Source organism: Bubalus kerabau, chromosome 11 (assembly GCF_029407905.1).
Source record: "Bubalus kerabau isolate K-KA32 ecotype Philippines breed swamp buffalo chromosome 11, PCC_UOA_SB_1v2, whole genome shotgun sequence".
Classification (NCBI taxonomy): Eukaryota; Metazoa; Chordata; class Mammalia; order Artiodactyla; family Bovidae; genus Bubalus; species Bubalus kerabau.
Genome location: NC_073634.1, coordinates 41,967,678 through 41,989,654, shown reverse-complemented (window position 1 = coordinate 41,989,654; position 21,977 = coordinate 41,967,678). Strand labels below are relative to the sequence as shown.

Here is a 21,977-nt window from a genome sequence, read left to right as displayed (position 1 = left end):
GAGGGAGATCAATTAACATAATGAAATCATGAGGCTGTATTATGTATCTATAATCTCTATCTCTCTTAAATGCTTTCTTAACAATACTTTTTGTCAGTCTACAGAAATATTCTTATGGGTCATACCAATAAAACCCAGAAAGATCTCTAAAAATTCCATAAAGTGCAACAAACTAAACTGAATTGACTTATTCTGAATCTTTCAGAAAGATGGTTTCCAGGTTTGCAATTGGACTTTCATTTATTGCAAACATTTATTTTTAATTTTAATGACCAAACCTTGCCTTTATATATATTTTTCTTTTTTTTTTTCATTTTGGGAGACTTTAATACACTTTTTCCAGTTACTAACAGAACAAGAAGATTTTAAAAATCAATAAAGATACAGAAGACTAGCTACACAATAAAAAAAACTGACCTAATGGACATGTATAGAACACTAGCACCAAGAAGGGCAGAATTCACATTCTTTTCAAGTAAGCATTGAATATTTACAAAAAGACTTCATGTTGAGCATGAAATAAGTCCCCAAAAATTTCAAAGAACTGTAATATGGAGCATGTTCTCTGACCACAGTACAATTAAGCTAGAAATCATTAACAAAAATAATAATTATATAACCACTGTATGTTTGGAAATCAGGAAATACACTTCCAAAGAACATCTGGAAAAAATCACAATGAAAATTAGAAAATATTTTGAACTAAATGATAAAGAGAACACTACATATTAAAATTTGTGGGATGGTGGCTAAAAAGCATGCTTATGGGGTCATTTATAGCCTTAAATACATGTATTAGAAAAAAAAAAAAAAGGCTGAAAAATCAATGAGTTAAGCTTCCAAGAAGTTAAGAATTTTCCACAGAAGTAAGGAAAATAACAGCAAAATAAGCCCAAAGAAATAATGAGAAAATAAACACAAAAGCAGAAACCAATGAAATAAAAAAAAAAAATCAACATTTCATTCTCTGAAATGATTAATAATATTGATAAACCCTGGCAAGACTAAAAAGGTAAAAATAATTAGAGCAAGGAAAGGAAGGCACAAAACACCAATAATCAGGACTGAAAAAGAAAGTTATTACCCATGCAACAGACACTGCAAAAATCATAAGAGGAGATTATTAACAACTTTTTCCCAATAAATATGAAAATGTAGATGAAATGCACAAATTCACTGAAATACAATTTGTCAGAACTGACACAGTAAGAAATACTCAGAATGGTCTCATAACTGTTAAAGGAATTGAGTAGATAACTTTTCCTAAAAGAAAACTCTAAATGGCCTAACTGCAGAATTCTACCTAATATTTAAAGAAGAAATAATGTCAACCTTAAACAAACTTCTTTCAGAAAACAGAAAAAGAACGAATATTTTCCAGTTTATTTGTTGAGGGCAGAATAATCTGGATACCAAAACTTGACAAGAATGTTACTCCTACCACCCAAAAAAAGGAAAGAAAAAAAGAAATTATATAGCAGTCTCATTCATGACCACAGACAGAAAAACCTTAAACAAATTAGCAAATCAAGTCCTGCAATTCATGACCCAACCACCAAGTTGGTTTTTTTCTAGGAATACAGTTAGTTTAACATTTGAAAACCAAGCAATGTTTTTCACCAGATTAATGGAAAGAAAAAAAATATCTATACAAAAAGAACATTTGATAAAATCCAATAACCACTTATAATAAAAACTCATAGAAACAGACTTACCCTGATAAAGGGTGGTTGTTGTTTAGTCACTAAGTCATGTCTGACACTTTATGAATCCATGGACTGTAGTCTGCCAGGCTCCTCTGTCCATGGAACTTCCCAGGCAAGAATATTGGAGTGGGTTGCCATTTCCTTCTCCATATATATTTTTCTTAATATACCGTTTTTTACAAAACAAATTCTCAGCCAGAATATTAACTTAAACAGAGGAATAAGACATCATCGAGCATAATAATACAAAGTTTGCTTTTTGAGATAAATATTGTGTCTGGAATTCTTTTTGGAGCAGGTAAAGTAAAAATAACTAAAGCATGCTGCGTGCTAAGTTACTTCAGTTGTGTCCAACTCTATGTGATGACATGGACCATAGCCTGCCAGGCATCTCTGTCCATGGGATTCTCCAGGCAAGAATAGTGGAATGGGTTGCCATTTCCGCCTCCAGGGGATCTTCCCAACCCAAGAATCGAACCTGTGTCTCTTACACCTCCTACATTGACAGGTGGATTCTTTACCGCTAGCATCACCTGGGAAGCCCAACTAAAGCATGCTACTGCTAAGTCATGTCAGTCGTGTCCAACTGTGCAACGCCATAGATGGCAGCCCACCAGGCTCCCCCATCCCTGGGATTCTCCAGGCAAGAACACTGGAGTGGGTTGCCATTTACTTCTCCAATGCATGAAAGTGGAAAGTGAAAGGGAAGTCGCTCAGTCATGTCCGACTCCTAGCGACCCCATGGACTGCAGCCCACCAGGCTCCTCTGTCCATGGGAGTTTCCAGGCAAGAGTACTGGAGTGGGTCGCCAGTGCCTTCTCCAAACTAAAGCATGCTTTGTGTACAAAAATACACAGGTGCTATTTTAAACTAAATATGAGTCTTTATTTACTTGTTCTTACTTCCCCTCTGAATCTCATGAAAATTGATCATATTCAAAGTCCATTTCAATTTTAAAATAAGCATCACAATTAAAAGCAGCTTGCATCACAAACTATTTTAGTTAGACTACAGGGCTTGGTGGTATTAAAGATCTAATTTGACTTATATGTTAACCAGCTTCCACAATGGGCCCCAATGATTTGCACTTCTTAGTAGCCACATCTTTGTGTATCCACCTTGTATCAACTTTGGTCTGTGTGACCAACAGAGTACAGCAGACATGATGCTACATCACTTCTGAGGCTAAATTATTGAAGCATGGTGGCTTCTAGCTTGGGCAAGCTCTCTTATTTTCTCTCTTGGATCCCTCAGTCTAGAGAAAGTGAATTACCAGAGCATAAGTGATCCTTAGAAGAGGCCCATGTGGTGTAACTAAACTCTCTTGCCAAAGTCCTTGTAAGTGGATTTAGACACAAATCTTGTAGCCCTAACCAACTACAGCCCTAGCTGTTAGTTGTCTATTACTTCATGAGAGCTTTTAAGCCAGAAGCACTGACTTGAGCCATTCCTAGATTCCTGACCTTCAGAAAAATATGTGCAATGATATACTTTTTAAAGTGGCTGTGTTTGGGGTCATTTGTTATAGAGCAATAGGTAAGGAATACAACTCACAAAAGAAAAACAAGGCCCCAAATTTCACACCTTTCACAGTGAATCAGGATTAGTGAATTGGCCATAGATAATTAAATGGCTTGAGACCCACTGGCAAATCATTTTGGTCTAAAAGAATTTTCTCTTATGCATACAAAAGTAACTGAACTACACTATTAAGCTCATGCAACAACCCCCTAGGAAGGCTCTCTGAGGGGCTCCCAAGCTCTCCTGCAGTCCCTAACCCTTCTGTGTACACATTTATCTCTATTATATTAGAATTATTATTTGTTTATCTTCAGTTTTGGTGGAGATATCTTGAAGGTAGAGACTTTCTTTTTACTCATTGTAATTCCTTGTATATAGTAGTTACTTGATATACCTCAGCCAAATACATATCTAAATTACCATACTCTAGTTATCCTAAGATCCAAGCAAGTAAAAATTAATACTTTTAAAGTAAAAGGAAATTGTCATCATAAGCACAGTTTATATTAAAAGAAATCAGACAGTATTGAAGGATATTTTCCAGACTCCTGTCTGATAATAGTCTTAGCCCCCGGGTTCCACACTGCCCTGTTCCAGACTGTCCTGAATGCATGCTGACAAAACTCACTTGTCTATTTCCTGCTTTTCTCTACCTACCACTCTTCTTCTCTTGATAGATTTCCTTAGCTCTAATCATGTGAATCAAGAATGCATTTAAAGGACTCCCCCTTACGCCAATCCACATTTTAAAAGAAAATATCTTAGAATATAGGAAATAAAAGCAAAAATAAACAAATGGGACCTAATTAAACTTAAAAGCTTCTGCACATCAAAGGAAACGATTAGCAAGGTGAAAAGACAGCCTTCAGAATGGGAGAAAATAATAGCAAGTGAAGCAACTGACAAACAACTAATCTCAAAAATATGTAAGCAACTCCTACAGCTCAACTCCAGAAAAATAAATGACCCAATCAAAAAATGGGCCAAAGAACTAAATAGACATTTCTCCAAAGAAGACATACAGATGGCTAACAAACACATGAAAAGATGCTCAACATCACTCATTATCAGAGAAATGCAAATCAAAACCACTATGAGGTACCATTTCACACCAGTCAGAATGGCTGCGATCCAAAAGTCTACAAATAATAAATGCTGGAGAGGGTGTGGAGAAAAGGGAAACCTCTTACACTGTTGGTGGGAATGCAAACTAGTACAGCCACTATGGAGAAGAGTGTGGAGATTCCTTAAAAAACTGGAAATAGAACTGCCTTATGACCCAGCAATCCCACTGCTGGGCATACACACTGAGGAAACCAGAAGGGAAAGAGACACGTGTACCCCAATGTTCATCGCAGCACTGTTTATAATAGCCAGGACATGGAAGCAACCTAGATGTCCATCAGCAGATGAATGGATAAGAAAGCGGTGGTACATATACACAATGGAGTATTACTCAGCCATTAAAAAGAATACATTTGAGTCAGTTCTAATGAGGTGGATGAAACTGGAGCCTATTATACAGAGTGAAGTAAGCCAGAAAGAAAAACACCAATACTGTATACTAACGCATATATATGGAATTTAGAAAGATGGTAACATTAACCCTGTGTACGAGACAGCAAAAGAGACACTGATGTATAGAACAGTCTTATGGACTCTGTGGGAGAGGGAGAGGGTGGGAAGATTTGGGAGAATGGCATTGAAACATGTAAAATATCATGTATGAAACGAGTTGCCAGTCCAGGTTCGATGCACGATATTGGATGCTTGGGGCTGGTGCACTGGGACGACCCAGAGGGATGGTATGGGGAGGGAGGAGGGTGGAGGGTTCAGGATGGGGAACACATGTATACCTGTGGCGGATTCATTTTGATATTTGGCAAAACTAATACAATTATGTAAAGTTTAAAAATAAAATAAAATAAAAAAGAAAATATCTTAGAAGCAGAACTACATATACACATCCCGAGCTGAGCTACCCAGCAGTGTTGGTGTGAACTTTTCACAAATCACTTTAGCTTCCCACCCTGGAACACCTGGATTGCACGTCTGTTACCGGTTACCTTGGTATATGCCACATTCAAAGCCACTGCCCCAGGAAACCGAACCATCCCAGTTACCCTCCACATCTGTCAAATAGGTAGCCAGACAAATCATCCATTTTATATTGGAAACTTCAATATAAATTGATATTTCATTTTATTTAGATAGAAATGGCATTTCCGATATTTTAAATTGGGTCATCATTGACTCTTTACAAGCCTGCGTCTTAATATCTATTTAATCTAATATCTAATTGATAAAATACTTGGGATTATAATTGTACCATCTTCTTTTCCTGAAGATTTGCAGATTTCCTAACCTAAACTGAGCAGATAGCATTTGTGTTTCAGTTAATGACCCATTTGTGTGTTAGATGCGAAGATTCTAGCAGTGACTTATTTCATTAATTCAGTCATCATTTCAGCAGCAATAACCTTCAGTCACAGGCAGCAATAATGATTTCTGAGAGAAGCTAATGTAGAGGCCTCTAGCCATGTTTGCAAATAAGTCCATGTATCATGGCATTCAAAGATTGATCCACAGAGGCACATTTGGTGATTTTTGCAGCATAGCTTGCAGACAGGTATTTTTCGGGAGCAGAATGATTGATTAAAGAGAAGAGAGACTAATCACAGTTTCCTCCAGTCTTTAAAAGACTATGAAAGATGAAGGTCTGCATACCATACAACTACAATTATCTGAAATTAGCTCATCTAAATCCAAAGTAGTAATATCAAGTATCAGGTATTATATTTATTTTATTTACCATGACATCTAAAATAAGTGTTGAAGAGTAGGTCACTCATTTGGAAAGAAAAATGGAAACCAGAACGTGACACAGAAATAATTTTCAAAATATTTCAGGCTCATTGGCCTGAAAATTCCTCTCCAATCGATTAACTGATAATGACACGGATAAGCATTTGGCTAAAGGTAAAATGGATGCCTTTTTAAAGAAAAATACAAATAAGCCTGCATTTTCCAGACTCTCCTTGCTTTAAATAATGACCAAAATGTGTTAGTACTTCTAAATTAAAAGTCACAATTTTTTTATTAATATCTCAATACTTATAAGCCTCCTTTAGTATTAATATTTTGAATGCTATGAAAATAAACACTTTTTCTCCTTAGTTTAATAACCAAGGCTTGTAGATTAAGGCAAATGAAGGTCTGTTTCAATGGGGTTTTGAGATCAGCTTTGGTGTCTGAGCCCATTTTTGTGTTTGCTTATGTGTATGTTTTTATGCCCATAGTTTTTCATTTAAAAGTAGAAAACTGCTTCATATGAATACTTTTATAGCATTGAGAATAAATCTATTGAAAAAATGGTATCAAAAATGAGGTCATCTGGATGCTAATAACCTGCAAATTCATATTGGTTCTGAAACTGTTTTCTAAACTTCAAAAAGCAACTATCTATTCGACATTTCCACCTTGATGCTTAAAGTCATTTGAAACTCAACCTATCCAAAATAAAACACACATTCTCCCTGTCCACCTCATTCCTTCTCTAATCAAAGCTGCCAGACAACTATCACGACCTCTTAAGTATTCCTTCAGCATATACTCATGCTCTCTTCCAGTTCTACTCCATGCTGTTTGCATGCATGTGTGATCAACTGTGTCTGACTCTTTGTAACCAAATGGACTGTAGCCCACCAGGCTCCTCTGTCCAGGCAAGAATACTGGAGTGGGTTGCCATTTCCTTCTCCAAGGGATCTTTCCTACACAGGGATATAAACTGTGTCTCTTGCTTCTCCTGCAATGGCTGGCAGATTCTTTACCTGGGAAGCCCAAAAGTGCAGGAACTACATGGGAACACTGAATTGCTCACCGCATGCATGCTGAGTTAAGTTCAGTCACTCAGTTGTGTCCAACTCTCTGAGACCCCATTGACTGCATCATGCCAGGCTTTCCTGTCCATCACCAACTCCTGGAGCTTACTCAAACTCCTGTCTGTCAAGTCGGTGATGCCATCCAACCATCTCATCCTCTGTCATCCCCTTCACCTCCCCCTTCAATCTTTCCAAGCATCAGGGTCTTTTCCAATGAGTCAGTTCTTTGCATCAGGTGGCCGAAGTATTGGAGTTTCAGCTTCATTATCAGTCCTTCGAATAAATATTCAGGGCTGATTTCTTTTGGGATTGACTGGTTGGACCTTCTTGCAGTCCAAGAGACTCTCAAGAGTCTTCTCCAGCACCACAGGTCAAAAGCATCAATTCTTTGGCACTCAGCTTTCTTTATGGCCCAACTCTCACATCCATACATGACTACTGGAAAAATTATAGCTTTCACTAGACAGACATTTGTTGGCAAAGAAATGTCTCTCCTTTGTAATATGTTGTCTAGGTTGGTCATAACTTTTCTTCCCAAGGAGCAAGTGTCTTTTAATTTCAAGGCTGAAATCACCATCTGCAGTGATTTTGGAGCCCAAGAAAATAAAATCTGTCTCTGTTTGCAATGTTTCCACCTCTATTTGCAATGAAGTGATAGGACTGAATGCCATGATCTTAGTTTTCTGAATATTGAGTTTAAAGCCAACTTTTTCATTCTCCTCTTTCACTTTCATCAAGAGGCTCTTTAGTTCTTCTTCGCTTTCTGCCATAAGGATGGTGTCATCTGCCTATCTGAGGTTATTGATATTTCTCCCAGCAATCTTGATTACAGGTTGTGCCTCATCTACCCTGGAATTTCTTATATGCAAGCTCTGCAAATAAGTTAAATAAGCAGGGTGACAATATACAGCCTTGATATACTCCTCTCCCAATTTGGAACTAGTCTGTTTTTCCTTGTCCAGTTCTAACTGTTGCTTCTTAACCTGTGTACAGATTACTTAGGAGGTAGGTCAGGTGGTCTGGTATTCCCATCTCTTTCAGAATTTTCCACAGTTTGTTGTAATCCACACAGCCAAAGGCTTTGGCGTACTCAACAAAACAGAAGTAGATGTTTTTCTGGAACTCTCTTGCTTTTTCAATGATCCAACTGATGTTGACAATTTGATCTCTTGTTCCACTGCCTTTTCTCAATCCAGCTTGAACGGCTGGAAGTTCACGGTTCACAACTGTTGAAGCCTGGCTTGGAGAATTTTGAGCATCACTTTACTAGCATGTGAGATGAGTACAAGTGTGCAGTAGTTTGAACATTCTTTGGCATTGCCTTTCTTTGGGAGTGGAATGAAAACTGACCTTTTCCAGTCCTGTGGCCACTGCTGAGTTTTCCAAATTTGCTAGCATATTGAGTGCAGCCCTTTCAGAATGTCATCTTTTGGATTTGAAATAGCTCTGCTTGAATTCCATCACCTCCACTAGCTTTGTTTGTAGTGAGTGACACTTCCTAAGGCCCACTTGACTTCGCATTTCAAGATATCTGGCTCTAAGTGAGTGATCACACCATTGTGGTTATCGGGGTGATGAAGATCTTTTTTTGTAAAGTTCTGTGCTCTTGCCACCTCTTCTTAATATTTTATGCCGTTAGATCCATATCATTTCTGTCCTTTATTATGTCCATCTTTGCATGAAATGTTCCCATGGTATCTCTAATTTTCTTGAAGAGATCTCTAGTCTACCCATTTTATTGTTTTCCTCTATTTCTTTGCATGATCACTGAGGAAGGCTTTCTTGTCTCTCCATGCTATTCTTTGGAACTTTGCATTCAAATGGGTATATCTTTGCTTTTCTCCTTTGCCTTTTGCTTCTCTTCTTTTCATAGCTATTTGTAAGGCCTCCTCAGACAACCATTTTGCTTTTTGCATTTCTTTTTCTTGGAGATGGTCATGATCACTGCCTCTTGTACAATGTCACGAACCCCCATCCACAGTTCTTCAGATGCTCTATCAGATCTATTCCCTTGTATCTATTTGTCACTTCCACTGTATAATCATAAGGGATTTGATTTAGGTCATACCTGAGTGGTCTAGTGGTTTTCCCTACTTTCTTCACTTTAAGTCTGAATTTGGCAATAAGGAGTTCATGATCTGAGCCACAGTCAGTTCCCAGTCTTCTTTTTGTTGACTGTTTAGAGCCTTTCCATCTCAGCATGAAAAGGCATGCATGCTCAGTCTTATCCAAATCTTTTTGATCTTTCTGACTCCCTGCTGTCTGAATCATCCTGTAAAGATGAAAATCTGATTATGCAGTTGGTTCTGAAAACTCAGTTATCTATTTCTTGATTGTTCTTAGATTTTTTTGCTTTTGATTGGTGCCTATGGATAAAAGACTCATATATGCACATTCAGAAAAGCAAGCATACTTAAAAAAATTTTTTTTTGCATTTTATTATTTTTTTATTGCACTGGGTCTTCAGTGCTGAGTGGACTTTCTCTAGTTATGGCAAGCAAGGACTACTCTTCCTTACAGTGCACAGACTTCTCACTGTGGTGTCATCTCTTGTTGTGGAGCACAGGCTCTAGGTACTCAGGCTTCAGTAGTTGCCTCACACAGGTTCAGCAGTTGCAGCACATGTGCTGAGTTGCTCCATGGCTTATGGAATCTTCCTGGACCAGGGATTGAACCTGTGTCCCCTTCATTGGCAGGTGGACTCTCAACCACTGTACTGCCAGGGAAGTCCACAAGCTTATCTTTCATTCTCTTTGTTTCTTCATTCTTTGGTTCATGAAGGAGAGTCAGTGATGGGTGGGAAGAGCATTGCTCTTAGATGAATGCAGACTGCACAGTCTCCCTCTCTAGCAGAGGCTAGTATATCTTAAGGAGGGTAAGAAAAATAAGAGCTAATCTCATAGTATGATAGTCCTCAAGACTTTGGCTCATCTTCCCTTCTCCTCCTGCCCCCAATCCCTCCCAGCATCAGAGACTTTTCCAATGAGTCAACTCTTCGCATGAGGTGGCCAAAGGACTAGAGTTTCAGCTTTAGCATCATTCCTTCCAAAGAAATCCCAGGGCTGATCTCCTTCAGAATGGACTGGTTGGATCTCCTTGCAGTCCAAGGGACTCTCAAGAGTCTTCTCCAACACCACAGTTCAAAAGCATCAATTCTTCGGCGCTCAGCCTTCTTCACAGTCCAACTCTCACATCCATACATGACCACAGGAAAAACCATAGCCTGGACCAGATGGACCTTTGTTGGCAAAGTAATGTCTCTGCTTTTGAATATGCTATCTAGGTTGGTCATAACTTTCCTTCCAAGGGGTAAGCGTCTTTTAATTTCATGGCTGCAGTCACCATCTGCAGTGATTTTGGAGGCAAGAAAAATAAAGTCTGACACTGTTTCCACTGTTTCCCCATCTATTTCCCATGAAGTGATGGGACCAGATGCCATGATCTTCGTTTTCTGAGTGTTGAGCTTTAAGCCAACTTTTTCACTCTCCACTTTCACTTTCAAGAGGCTTTTGAGTTCCTCTTCACTTTCTGCCATAAGGGTGGTGTCATCTGCATATCTGAGGTTATTGAGATTTCTCCTGTCAATCTTGATTCCAGCTTGTGCTTCTTCCAGCCCAGCGTTTCTCATGATGTACTCTGCATATAAGTTAAATAAACAGGGTGACAATATACAGCCTTGACGTACTCCTTTTCCTATTTGGAGTCTCCATAAATGAGGCACAGTTGTTCTCTGCATAAGAGGTAATCTGCTATAGCCAAAGTTCAAGAAATTTTTACTGAATATTCCCAACTTCTTGACTCTCATCTTCATTATGAGTAATTAGTACTAATTCTCACTTTCTCAATTTTATGCCCGAGACTTCTATTAGTTAGTTAAAGCAATCTGGGTAAAAGTTTAAGAGGGTCTTTTTTCCTGATGTAAAAAACAGCCAGGCAAGCCAGTACTGGTATTTCCTCCACTAAACATTTTTGTACTCAGTATCTCAAATTGTCTTTAGGACAAAAAAATCCTACCATGACTTATAATTCCCCTGTTTTTTCTTTTTCTTTTTTTTTAAGTTTCTAAACAGTTTTATGTTTCTTTTAATCTCAGATTTTGCAGATGTCACCGGCTATGCAGGAGAGAATTCCCTTTGCCTGAATCTAGTTAATACATTCTTTAGGTCTCAGGTTTAGTGTCATTTCAACCTGCAATGTGGGAGACCTGGGTTCAATCCCTGGGTTGGGAAGATCCCCTGGAAAAGGGAATGTCTATGCACTCCAGTATTCTGGCCTGAAGAATTCCATGGACTGTATAATCCATGAGGTCGCAAAGAGTCAGACACGACTGAGTGACTATCATTTTCACTTCCCTTACCAAAATGAGATCATATTTCCATATTGCCTGACAGTAAACTTTTCTGCTGCAAAACATTCACTTCTGTGTTTATACATGTGGTTATTTAATTAATGGCCATCTCTATTATTAGAATGTTAGTTCCATGTGGCCATAGGCCACATGTACTATGTGCAGTGTCTTTTTTTTTTTAATTTTATTTTATTTTTAGACTTTACATAACTGTATTAGTTTTGCCAAATATCAAAGTGAATCCACCACAGGTATACATGTGTTCCCCATCCTGAACCCTCCTCCCTCCTCCCTCCCCATTCCATCCCTCTGGGTCATCCCAGTGCACCAGCCCCAAGCATCCAATATCGTGCATCAAACCTGGACTGGCAACTCATTTCATACATGATATTTTACATGTTTCAATGCCATTCTCCCAAATCTTCCCACCCTCTCCCTCTCCCACAGAGTCCATAAGACTGTTCTATACATCACTGTCTCTTTTGCTGTCTCGTACACAGGGTTATTGTTACCATCTTTCTAAATTCCATATATATGCGTTAGTATACTGTATTGGTGTTTTTCTTTCTGGCTTACTTCACTCTGTATAATAGGCTCCAGTTTCATCCACCTCATTAGAACTGACTCAAATGTATTCTTTTTAATGGCTGAGTAATACTCCATTGTGTATATGTACCACCGCTTTCTTATCCATTCATCTGCTGATGGACATCTAGGTTGCTTCCATGTCCTGGCTATTATAAACAGTGCTGCGATGAACATTGGGGTACTCGTGTCTCTTTCCCTTCTGGTTTCCTCAGTGTGTATGCCCAGCAGTGGGATTGCTGGGTCATAAGGCAGTTCTATTTCCAGTTTTTTAAGGAATCTCCACACTCTTCTCCATAGTGGCTGTACTAGTTTGCATTCCCACCAACAGTGTAAGAGGGTTCCCTTTTCTCCACACCCTCTCCAGCATTTATTACTTGTAGACTTTTGGATCGCAGCCATTCTGACTGGTGTGAAATGGTACCTCATAGTGGTTTTGATTTGCATTTCTCTGATAATGAGTGATGTTGAGCATCTTTTCATGTGTTTGTTAGCCATCTGTATGTCTTCTTTGGAGAAATGTCTATTTAGTTCTTTGGCCCATTTTTTGATTGGGTCATTTATTTTTCTGGAGTTGAGCTGTAGGAGTTGCTTGTATATTCTCGAGATTAGTTGTTTGTCAGTTGCTTCATTTGCTATTATCTTCTCCCATTCTGAAGGCTGTCTTTTCACCTTGCTAATAGTCTCCTTTGATGTGCAGAAGCTTTTAAGGTTAATTAGGTCCCATTTGTTTATTTTTGCTTTTATTTCCAATATTCTGGGAGGTGGGTCATAGAGGATCCTGCTGTGATGTATGTCAGAGAGTGTTTTGCCTATGTTCTCCTCTAGGAGTTTTATAGTTTCTGGTCTTACGTTGAGATCTTTAATCCATTTTGAGTTTATTTTTGTGTATGGTGTTAGAAAGTGTTCTAGTTTCATTCTTTTACAAGTGGTTGACCAGAGTTCCCAGCACCTCTTGTTAAAGAGATTGTCTTTAATCCATTGTATATTCTTGCCTTCTTTGTCAAAGATAAGGTGTCCATATGTGCGTGGATTTATCTCTGGGCTTTCTATTTTGTTCCATTGATCTATATTTCTGTCTTTGTGCCAGTACCATACTGTCTTGATAACTGTGGCTTTGTAGTAGAGCCTGAAGTCAGGTAGGTTGATTCCTCCAGTTCCATTCTTCTTTCTCAAGATCGCTGTCTTATATAAAATGTATTCAATGAGCATTTGTTAAGTGGGTCAATTCATTTAAATATGAGAATAAAAAATAATTGGATCTTATAAAATCTTTAAACACATATAGCAAATGCAAGAATATAATTTCTACTCAGGTGTTGGTTTGGGCAGTTTTTGTTGTTGTTCAGTCGCTCAGTCATGTCCAGCTCTTTGCGACCCCATGGACTGCAGCACACCAGGTTTCCCTGTCCTTCACCATCTCCCAGAGTTTGCTCAAACTCATGTCCATTGAGTCTGTGATGACATCCATCTCGTTCTCTGTCATCCCCTTCTTCTTCTACCTTCAGTCTTTCCCAGCATCAGGGTCTTTTCCAGTGAGTCAGCTCTTTGCACCAAGTGGCCAAAGTATTGGAGCTTCAGCATCAGTCCTTCCAATGAATATTCAGGATTGATTTCCTTTAGGATTGACTGGTTTAATCTCCTTGCAGTCCAAAGGACTCTCAACAGTCTTCTCCAACACCACAGTTTGAAAGCATCAGTTATGGAAAAATAAATGCCCTTGTTATATACCATTTAAAATATATAACAGTAGAATATGAGAGAAAGAAATATGAATTATCAGAATTGTGTAAATAATTACTCATGAATCCTAATATTAATTTTAAAATCTAGAGTTAATACTATTTCCATATCTAGAATTAAATGGAATAAAGCAAAATCACTGTTTTCAAAATATGTGTGATATCACTTTTCCATTACACAGCTTTCACCAGGAACTGGAGTGAGTGAAGGCATTTATGAAATTTCAAGTGTATTGATAGAGGACTCCAGTCAGGACTCATCTTCACATTAAAATACTGCTAAGAAAATGTTTTTTAAAGATGTATACATCCATATTAGAAGGGCCTATACTACTCACTATAAATAGTCCAGTTAAGGCACCAGTTAAAAGAAACAAAAACTAAGGGCTGCTCCCTTATGAAAGACAGTTTTGAACACTATTTCTCCTTTCCCTCCAATGAAAAACATAGTAAAGATAGAATTTTTTGGAAGCTAATCCATTTGCAACATACAATAGCTGAAGCCAAAAGAGATTTTGACAAATAGCATGGCTTTCCCTGCTTTTCTCTGCTGTGTTAAGAAGAATTTCTTTCACAACACAATTAAAGCCTATTTCACTACATAACCAGATGCTCAAATGGACTCTGAGAAAAAATTTAATGTCAGAGAAAGCCATTGTCCAGTGCAAAATCAATGACCTGGTCAAGTTAAAGACATATTTTAAAACCCGATTACATTGGATGGCAAGTCTTGTGAGAACATTCAAACTGTTACTGTATTAGTCCTCAATTCAACCACCAGTGTCAAACATCATTAGTTTTGATTGCTTGGGGATTTGGAAATTCATATTTATGAAATATTTTTTTTGTGGAACACTGGGAAAGAGTTTTTCACTTCTTTCCCATAATTACCAAGAGGAAGAGGATAATACTGCTTTCATTGACTAGATTATAGAAAAAAATGTTAAAAATAGGGCACAACTATGCAAAGACATTAAACTCTAAAAGCATATAAAATAAGCTTGAAGAAATTGAGTGCTCTACTAGAGATGAATATGTTATTTGATGATCATATAATATGGAAGAAAATATTTAGATTCAAAAATACAACCTACATTAATAGATTTAAGATGATGCCTATCTTTTGTAAGGTGTTCAGTCATAAATAAATGAAATGAACATTTTAGGTGTTATACTATTTCTTTATTTTATGTTAAAATTGTATTAATTCTGCCTAGCCTATAGCAGAATGTTTTTGTGTTTTACCAAGAAAATGATTCCTTACAATGTGATTTGTTATATCAATTTAGAATACTGACCAAAGTGCTTAAACCTGGTAATTTAGCCTGGTAATTTAAGGGTATTTAAGTTATGCTTTTTAATTTTATTATAAAGAATGAATGTTGTTTATTTTGCATGTGATATACTTTGCCTATATAAAGATAGAAAACTGGATTTTTCATTTCTTACATTTTGAGTTTGCATAATATTCAGATCTATTGGTCTCTTTTCTCTCCCTCATTTCCATGTACTTTATTGGTAATAGCCTTCAATTTATTTTTAGAAAGAGCTATAAATTGTCTAACAATTCCTGCCCACCTCATTTTTGTTACTAAACTAGACCCTTTTTCACCTCAGCAGGGAAAGATATTGTGTTATGACAAAGTGGTGTATAAAACAAAATATATGGATATTGATTTCTAAACTCAAGATCCACTGTTTTAGAAAGGTAAAGAGGTTGACATCTGAGCACAATATATTCTCTCATTGCTGGTGACCATTACCTCCCATTACAAAATGAGGTTGTCCCGGGTTCTATCATAAATTTTATTTAGTGTTTGTAACTCAGCTATAAAACAGTCTCTGAGACAGAAATTCAGCACATGAGGATTCAACTTGGGGTGCTTTATTTTTTAATTCAAGTTTAGTTTAAATTGGTTCAACTATTTCTAAACAATAAAATAGTAATAAAAAAGCAAATATGGGAGTGCAGCATGTCTTTGAATTCCTGTAACATGGAAATTAATTTCTTTTCTAAAATACAGTTTGGGGATTGTTTGTTGGAGACATAATTTTATCAATTAAGAGAGAGATATTAAAAATTGTTGAATAGCAAGAAACTAACAATTCAGCACATTTAGATGAAAAATAATAATTAACATATCCATGTAGGCATTTGTTCCTTTATTTATTTTAAGATTAATAAGTCCCTCTATAGCCACTGTCAATTTATCAGGTAGATAAATACTTTTTCTATTAAATAACTTTGCATAAAGTTGGTGACAGACCTAGAAGAAATGCAAGATGTTCATTTATATTAAGTTCCATTTAAAAAAAAATAATTTAAAGTCAATTCAGTACTGGCTAAGGTTATTCAAACTATGTGATCCTGCCTAATTTTAGTAAATAATTAACCAGAAAATGCTATATACATAAGAATATTATATACTGATACATAATATAATGTTACATTTATAGATTTATTTCTCTCCAACTTTACATCTGTACTGGAGTTTGGAGAGAATAATTGCATAAATTATAAGAATAAAAATGCAAATTACAATAAAATTTCTCTTTAATCATGAGGTTGTATACTGACAGGTCATTAAATCTCTTCTAGACCCAAGCTTAGTAGGGGAACTACTTTATATTATTTATCCAGCAATTGGGAGCAGTTTAACTGTGCTATTCACTCTTTCCATCATCTAGTTACTTGTGTCTAGTCCTGTTGGGTAAGATCATAATCACTGACTCTGGAACACAGAACAATTCAAGGACAACATGAGAATCAAACTCATAGGTTTCGACGCGAGACCCCTTAATTTGCTTGCTACGATCCCTGATAGCAACATAAAGCTCAAAATCCCTCAAGCTAGGCTTCAACAGTATGTGAACCAAGAACTTCCAGATGTTCAAGCTGGATTTAGAAAAGGCAGAGGAACCAGAGATCAAATTGCAAACATTTGTTGGATCAGAGAAAAAGCTAGAGAATTCCAGAAAAATGTCTACTTCTGCTTCGTGGACACTAAAGCCTTTCACTTTGTATATACAACAAACTGTGGAAAATTCTTAAAGAGATGGGAATATCAGACCGCCTTTCCTGCCTCCTGAGAAACCTATATGCAGGTCAAGAAGCAACAGTAAGAACAAGACATGGAACAACAGACTGCTTCAAAATTGGGAAAGGAGTATGTCAAGTGTGTATATTGTCACCCTGCTTATTTAACTTATATACAGAGTACATCATGTGAAATGCTGGGCTGGAAGAAGCACAAGCTGGAATCAAGATTTCTGGGAGAAATATCGATAACCTCAAATATGCAGATGACACCACCCTTATGGCAGAAAGCAAAGCAGAATTAAATAGACTCTTGATGAAGGTGAAAGAGGAGAGTGAAAAAGCTGGCTTAAAACTCAGCATTCAAAAAATGAAGATTATGGCATCTGTTCCCATCATCTCATGGCAAATAGATGAGGAAACAATGAAAACAGTGACAGACTTTATTTGCTTGGGCTCAAAATCACTGTGGAGGGTGTCTGAAACCGTGAAATTAAAAGATGCTTGGTCTTTGGAAAAAAAAGCAGTGACAAACCTACACAGTGTATTAAAAAGCAGAGACATTACTTTGTCTACAAAGGTCAATCTAATCAAAGCTAGGGTTTTCCAGTAGTCATGTATGGACATGAGAGCTGGACCATAAATAAAGAAGGCTGAGCACTGAAGAATTGATGCCTTCAAACTATGGTGCTGGAGAAGACTCTTGAGAGTCCCCTGGACAGAAAGGAGATCAAGCCAGTCAATCCTACAGGAAATCAGTCCTGAATATTCATTGGAATGACTGATGCTGAAGCTGAAGCTCCAATACTTTGGCCACCTGATGTGAAGAGCCAACTCATTGGAAAAGACCCTGATGCTGGGAAAGATTGAAGGCAGGAAGAGAAGGGCATGACAGAGGGTGAGATGGTTGGATGTCATCACCGGCTCAATGGACATAAGTTTAAGCAATCTCTGGGAGGTGGTGAAGGACAGGGAAGCCTGGTGTGCTGCTGTCCATGGGGTCACAAATAGTCAGACATAACTGAGCAACTGAACAACAACAGCAGCAACCCCTGTAGACACCAACTTAATACCTTTTTAAATCTTTGGGTTGAAAGCCTATATGGCAGGAATGAAAGAAAATTCAGCCAAACAAAAATCCTAACACCTAGGGTTGACCTGGGTCTTTCTGGGCCCACACTTTTGCTGCCTCTGCTTTTTCTATACCAGTCTATATCTGATTTTCTGTCCCCCGCCCCTGATATTATACACAGCCTGCAATGTGTTTAATTTGACTTGGATAACCTCTGCTATTTGATCACTGCCTCTGATTCATTAGATATAATCTCTGCCCTTGGACTCTCAGTCTCTGGAGTATCTCCTCACTTTCTTTCTCCCTTTTCATTCTTTTTTTTCTTTGGTTCTGTAGAATTAGCATTCAAATATCAGTATAGCACCTGACCTAAATAGACTTCTGAAATTTCTCACCAAACATATTGTTGGGTCTACAGAGGTACTGATAGAAAGCAGAAGAAAAATACATTGGTGCTTCAGTTTTGGGGTGCAAAAGTAAAGTCCCGCACCTTTCCAAACCTTGAATAATGCTTTGTCAAGAGCCATGTTGGGCATTACTGACAAAATGGAGGTACGGCCCCAGCCCCCTCTCCTCATTCCGCAGGCACGGACCCGGGATGAAGGAGTTAGGCCTTGTTTTTTCCTCTCCTCGGCTGAGTTGACTGAAAAGGAATATTAAGGTGCTTATTGTTCTTGAGAGGAGCATGAGAAGGCATGAAGCCTTCTACAGCTGTGCTCAGAGAATAATTCATAAAGTTAATCATTGACATTTCAAGGACTTTTACAAAAGAGTATTCCAGGATGAGCACATAGGCCATAGCTTAAGACCATGGGAGGGATTGCTATCTGAAGCCTATTTGTGAGGAAAATGTTTATGGCAAAGGTGTTTACTGAATTTAGGGCTTAGAAATAATTAAAATAGTTAGAAGTTAAAGATTTAAGAAATGTTGTAAGTTAACATATTTTACTATAGCTTATAGAGGTTAGGAATTTTAGAGATACTATAGCTAGAAGCCTTTTTAAGAGATAGTGAGCTCAGGATATTAGGGGCAAACAGGATTTAGAAAGGTAAGAAATAAACAGGAATGTAGCATGAGTTACAATGTAATCACAAATTAACTATAGGACACATAAGAGGAAGTAGATAATAGATGGTAAAGCTGATTCCGAGAGAATTGCTAAAGGAGGAACTCTGTTTGAAGAACAACAATGATTTATGGAGATAATAAATCTGGGTGAGGCGGAACTGAAAATGTCAGACCTCTGGCCTAATGTTTTTGTAAAAGTATAAAAGAGAATCTTAAACTTGAAATAAGTAGGCAGTCCAAGAAAACTGAGAGGCTGTCTCATCACCGACACCGTCCATCTTTTCAGGTTGAATCCCTGGCTGCTGGAGCTGGACTCTGGCAATGCTTTATATGGCATTTTTCATCTATGCTTTTGACTGAAAATGACCTGTAATTATCCTTTTCCATAATCTCTTTGTCTTATTTTGTAAGCAAGATAAGAAAGTTGTAAGACAAGTCGTTGATTTTTCTTTCTATTCTCTTCAAAGAGTTTAAGTAAGATTGATATTTATTCAAAAACATTTGGTAAAACTTTTTTGTAAAATCATCTCCTTTGAAGTTTTCTTTGTGGAGAATTCTTTTTGTTTGTTTGATTGATTGGTTTCTTTGTTTTTATTAAGGATTTAATTTCCTTAATGGTTGGGAGAGAATTAGGATGTCCTACTTTTGTTGAATTTGTTAAATGTATTTTTGTTGGATTGATGGGAAAAAATTAACAAGGAGATTAATTAAATGGATTTTCTGTCAAGAAAATATTCCATTGTGAATCACAGTTTCAGCAGGCAAATGAGATCAGTTAAGTTGTGAGACACTATTCTCAGTGCCAACTAGAAATTTTTGTCCTAAATCAGTAATTTATGGTATTTAAAGATTTGTGTAAGCAAAAAGAAATGGTATGCATACATCTAAAACAACTATATAGAGGGAAGGCAGCTATGAAGAGGCAAGTTGGAGCTAGATTTTATGATTTTTTTACAGCCCATATATTTTTTAAGTTGTTTTTTTTTTTTTACACCATTTTTATAAAGTCTTTGGTTGAATTTGTTACAATATTGCTCTGTTCTATATTTTGGTTTTTTAGCCCAGAGGCATGTGAGATCTTACCTCCCCTAACAGGGACTGAACCTACACCTCCCTCCATTAGAGAGCAAAGTTTTAACCACTGGACTGCCAGGGAAGTCACATAACCCATATATTTTAGGAATTATAGGTATTCTCTAAAAAATAAGATTTATAAACATTTAAAATTCTTTCAAATAAAAACTGTAAGTCAAAGGTTCTTATCCACAGATGACAGTAGGATCACCTATGGATACTTTATACAAATATTGATGCACATGCAGTCTGAATCAATTAAATGAGCAACTTACAAGTTGAGGCTTACCATCTGTGTTTTGTAGAAGTTCCAAATGATATTAAAATAAAGCCAAGTCTGAGAACTACTGATTTAGATGGATTGGTGATTGCTCTCAAGACAAAATGTGAGGGTTTGAAATATTATATTTTTCATTGGTGGGCTATGATACATTCACAGTAAAGTATGGGGCTGAAATATGATTTTCATGTTTCATTAATACTGTTCCTGAGCACTTTCTATTATTATAATTCAAGACATTCAGAACAAAGCAGTGAACGTTGTCTAGCTTCATGGTTTTATGGAGTATATTTTTGGGTTGTGCCAAAGGAGGAGTAACAAATAAAGGTCAGTTATTGATAAGTGCACTTATTTGGATGAAGGAGTAGAAATTGTAGGCGGACGATCAGGGGAGTCCTCTCTGGGAGTTATTAACTTACATTTAAGGAATGGGAAGGGGGATTCCTTGATGGCTCAGATAGTAAAGAATCTGCCTGCAATGAAGGAGACCCAGGTTTGATCCCTAGGTCAGAAAGATTCCCTGGAGAAGGGAATAGCAACCCACTCCAGTATTCTTGCCGAGAGAATCCCATGGACAGAGGAGCCTAGTGGGCTACAGTCCACGAGGTCACAAAGAGTTGGACATGACTGAGCAACTAAAGCTTTCACTTCACTTTTAAGCAACAGGAAAGAAAAGGCTGCAATGGGCTTGTAGCAAGAAGAGATGGCACAATAGTAGGTAGAAGTCACCTTATAGCAGGTTTTGTAGTTGAAACCAATGAGTTTGGTTTTCATTCAGAGCTTTTAACTCAGGGAAGTATATAGTCTGATTTACACTAAAAGAATGGGGCCATCCTGGGTATAATGTGAAGAATAAATTGAAGAAGAATCAGAGAGAAAGCAAGGATACTGAGAATAGGTTCTCATATAATGGATGAGTTTTTTTTTATTTTTTTTTATTGGAGTATGGTTGATTTACAATGTTGTACCAGTCTCTGTTGCACAGCAAAGTGACTTGATTATACACAGATAGACATTCTTTTCCATTATATTTTATCACAGGATCTTGAATATAATTTCCTGCACTACACAGTAGAATCTTGCTGTTTATCCATCCTGTATATAACAGTTTGCATCTGCTAATCCTAGTATTTCCCTGTCCTCCAAGCCCCTCCCCTTTGGCGACCACAGGTTTGTTCTGTCTGTGATTCTGTTTCTCTTTTGTGAATAGGTTCATTTGTGCCCTAGTTTAGATTCCAAATATAAGTGATATCATTTGATATTTGTCTTTCTCTCTGACTCACTTAGTGTGATAATTTCTGTTTCTATCCATGTTACTGCAAATGGCATTATTTTGTTCTTTTTTATAGCTAATATTCCATTATATATATGTACCACATCATCTTTATCCATTCATTTGTCAATGGACATTTAGGTTTTTTCCATGTTTTGGCTATTGTCAATACTGCTGCTATGAATATAGGGTTGCATGTTTCTTTTTGAATTATAGTTTTGTCCAGGAATTAGGTGGTTTTGACTTGGGTTGAAGGGTGCAAGCATGAGATGAGGTGGGTGGATACAGAATATACTTTGTAGTTTGACCTGACAGGACTTGATAAGGAATGTCATACAGAAACTGAGAGAAAGAAGAGAATAAAGATGACTTCTAAATTTTTGGTTTCA

At 37.2% G+C, this 21,977-nt stretch overlaps 1 long non-coding RNA gene across 1 annotated transcript; it reads right to left on the bottom strand.

The window, feature by feature from the left end:
- Window positions 1-294: 294 nt before the first annotated feature.
- LOC129622407 (uncharacterized) lies at window positions 295-1,855 on the bottom strand. Its single transcript, XR_008699966.1, has 2 exons — window positions 1,716-1,855; window positions 295-663 (listed from the first exon to the last, which is right to left on the bottom strand). It is a non-coding gene; the product is annotated as an uncharacterized LOC129622407 (long non-coding RNA).
- Window positions 1,856-21,977: the final 20,122 nt, after the last annotated feature.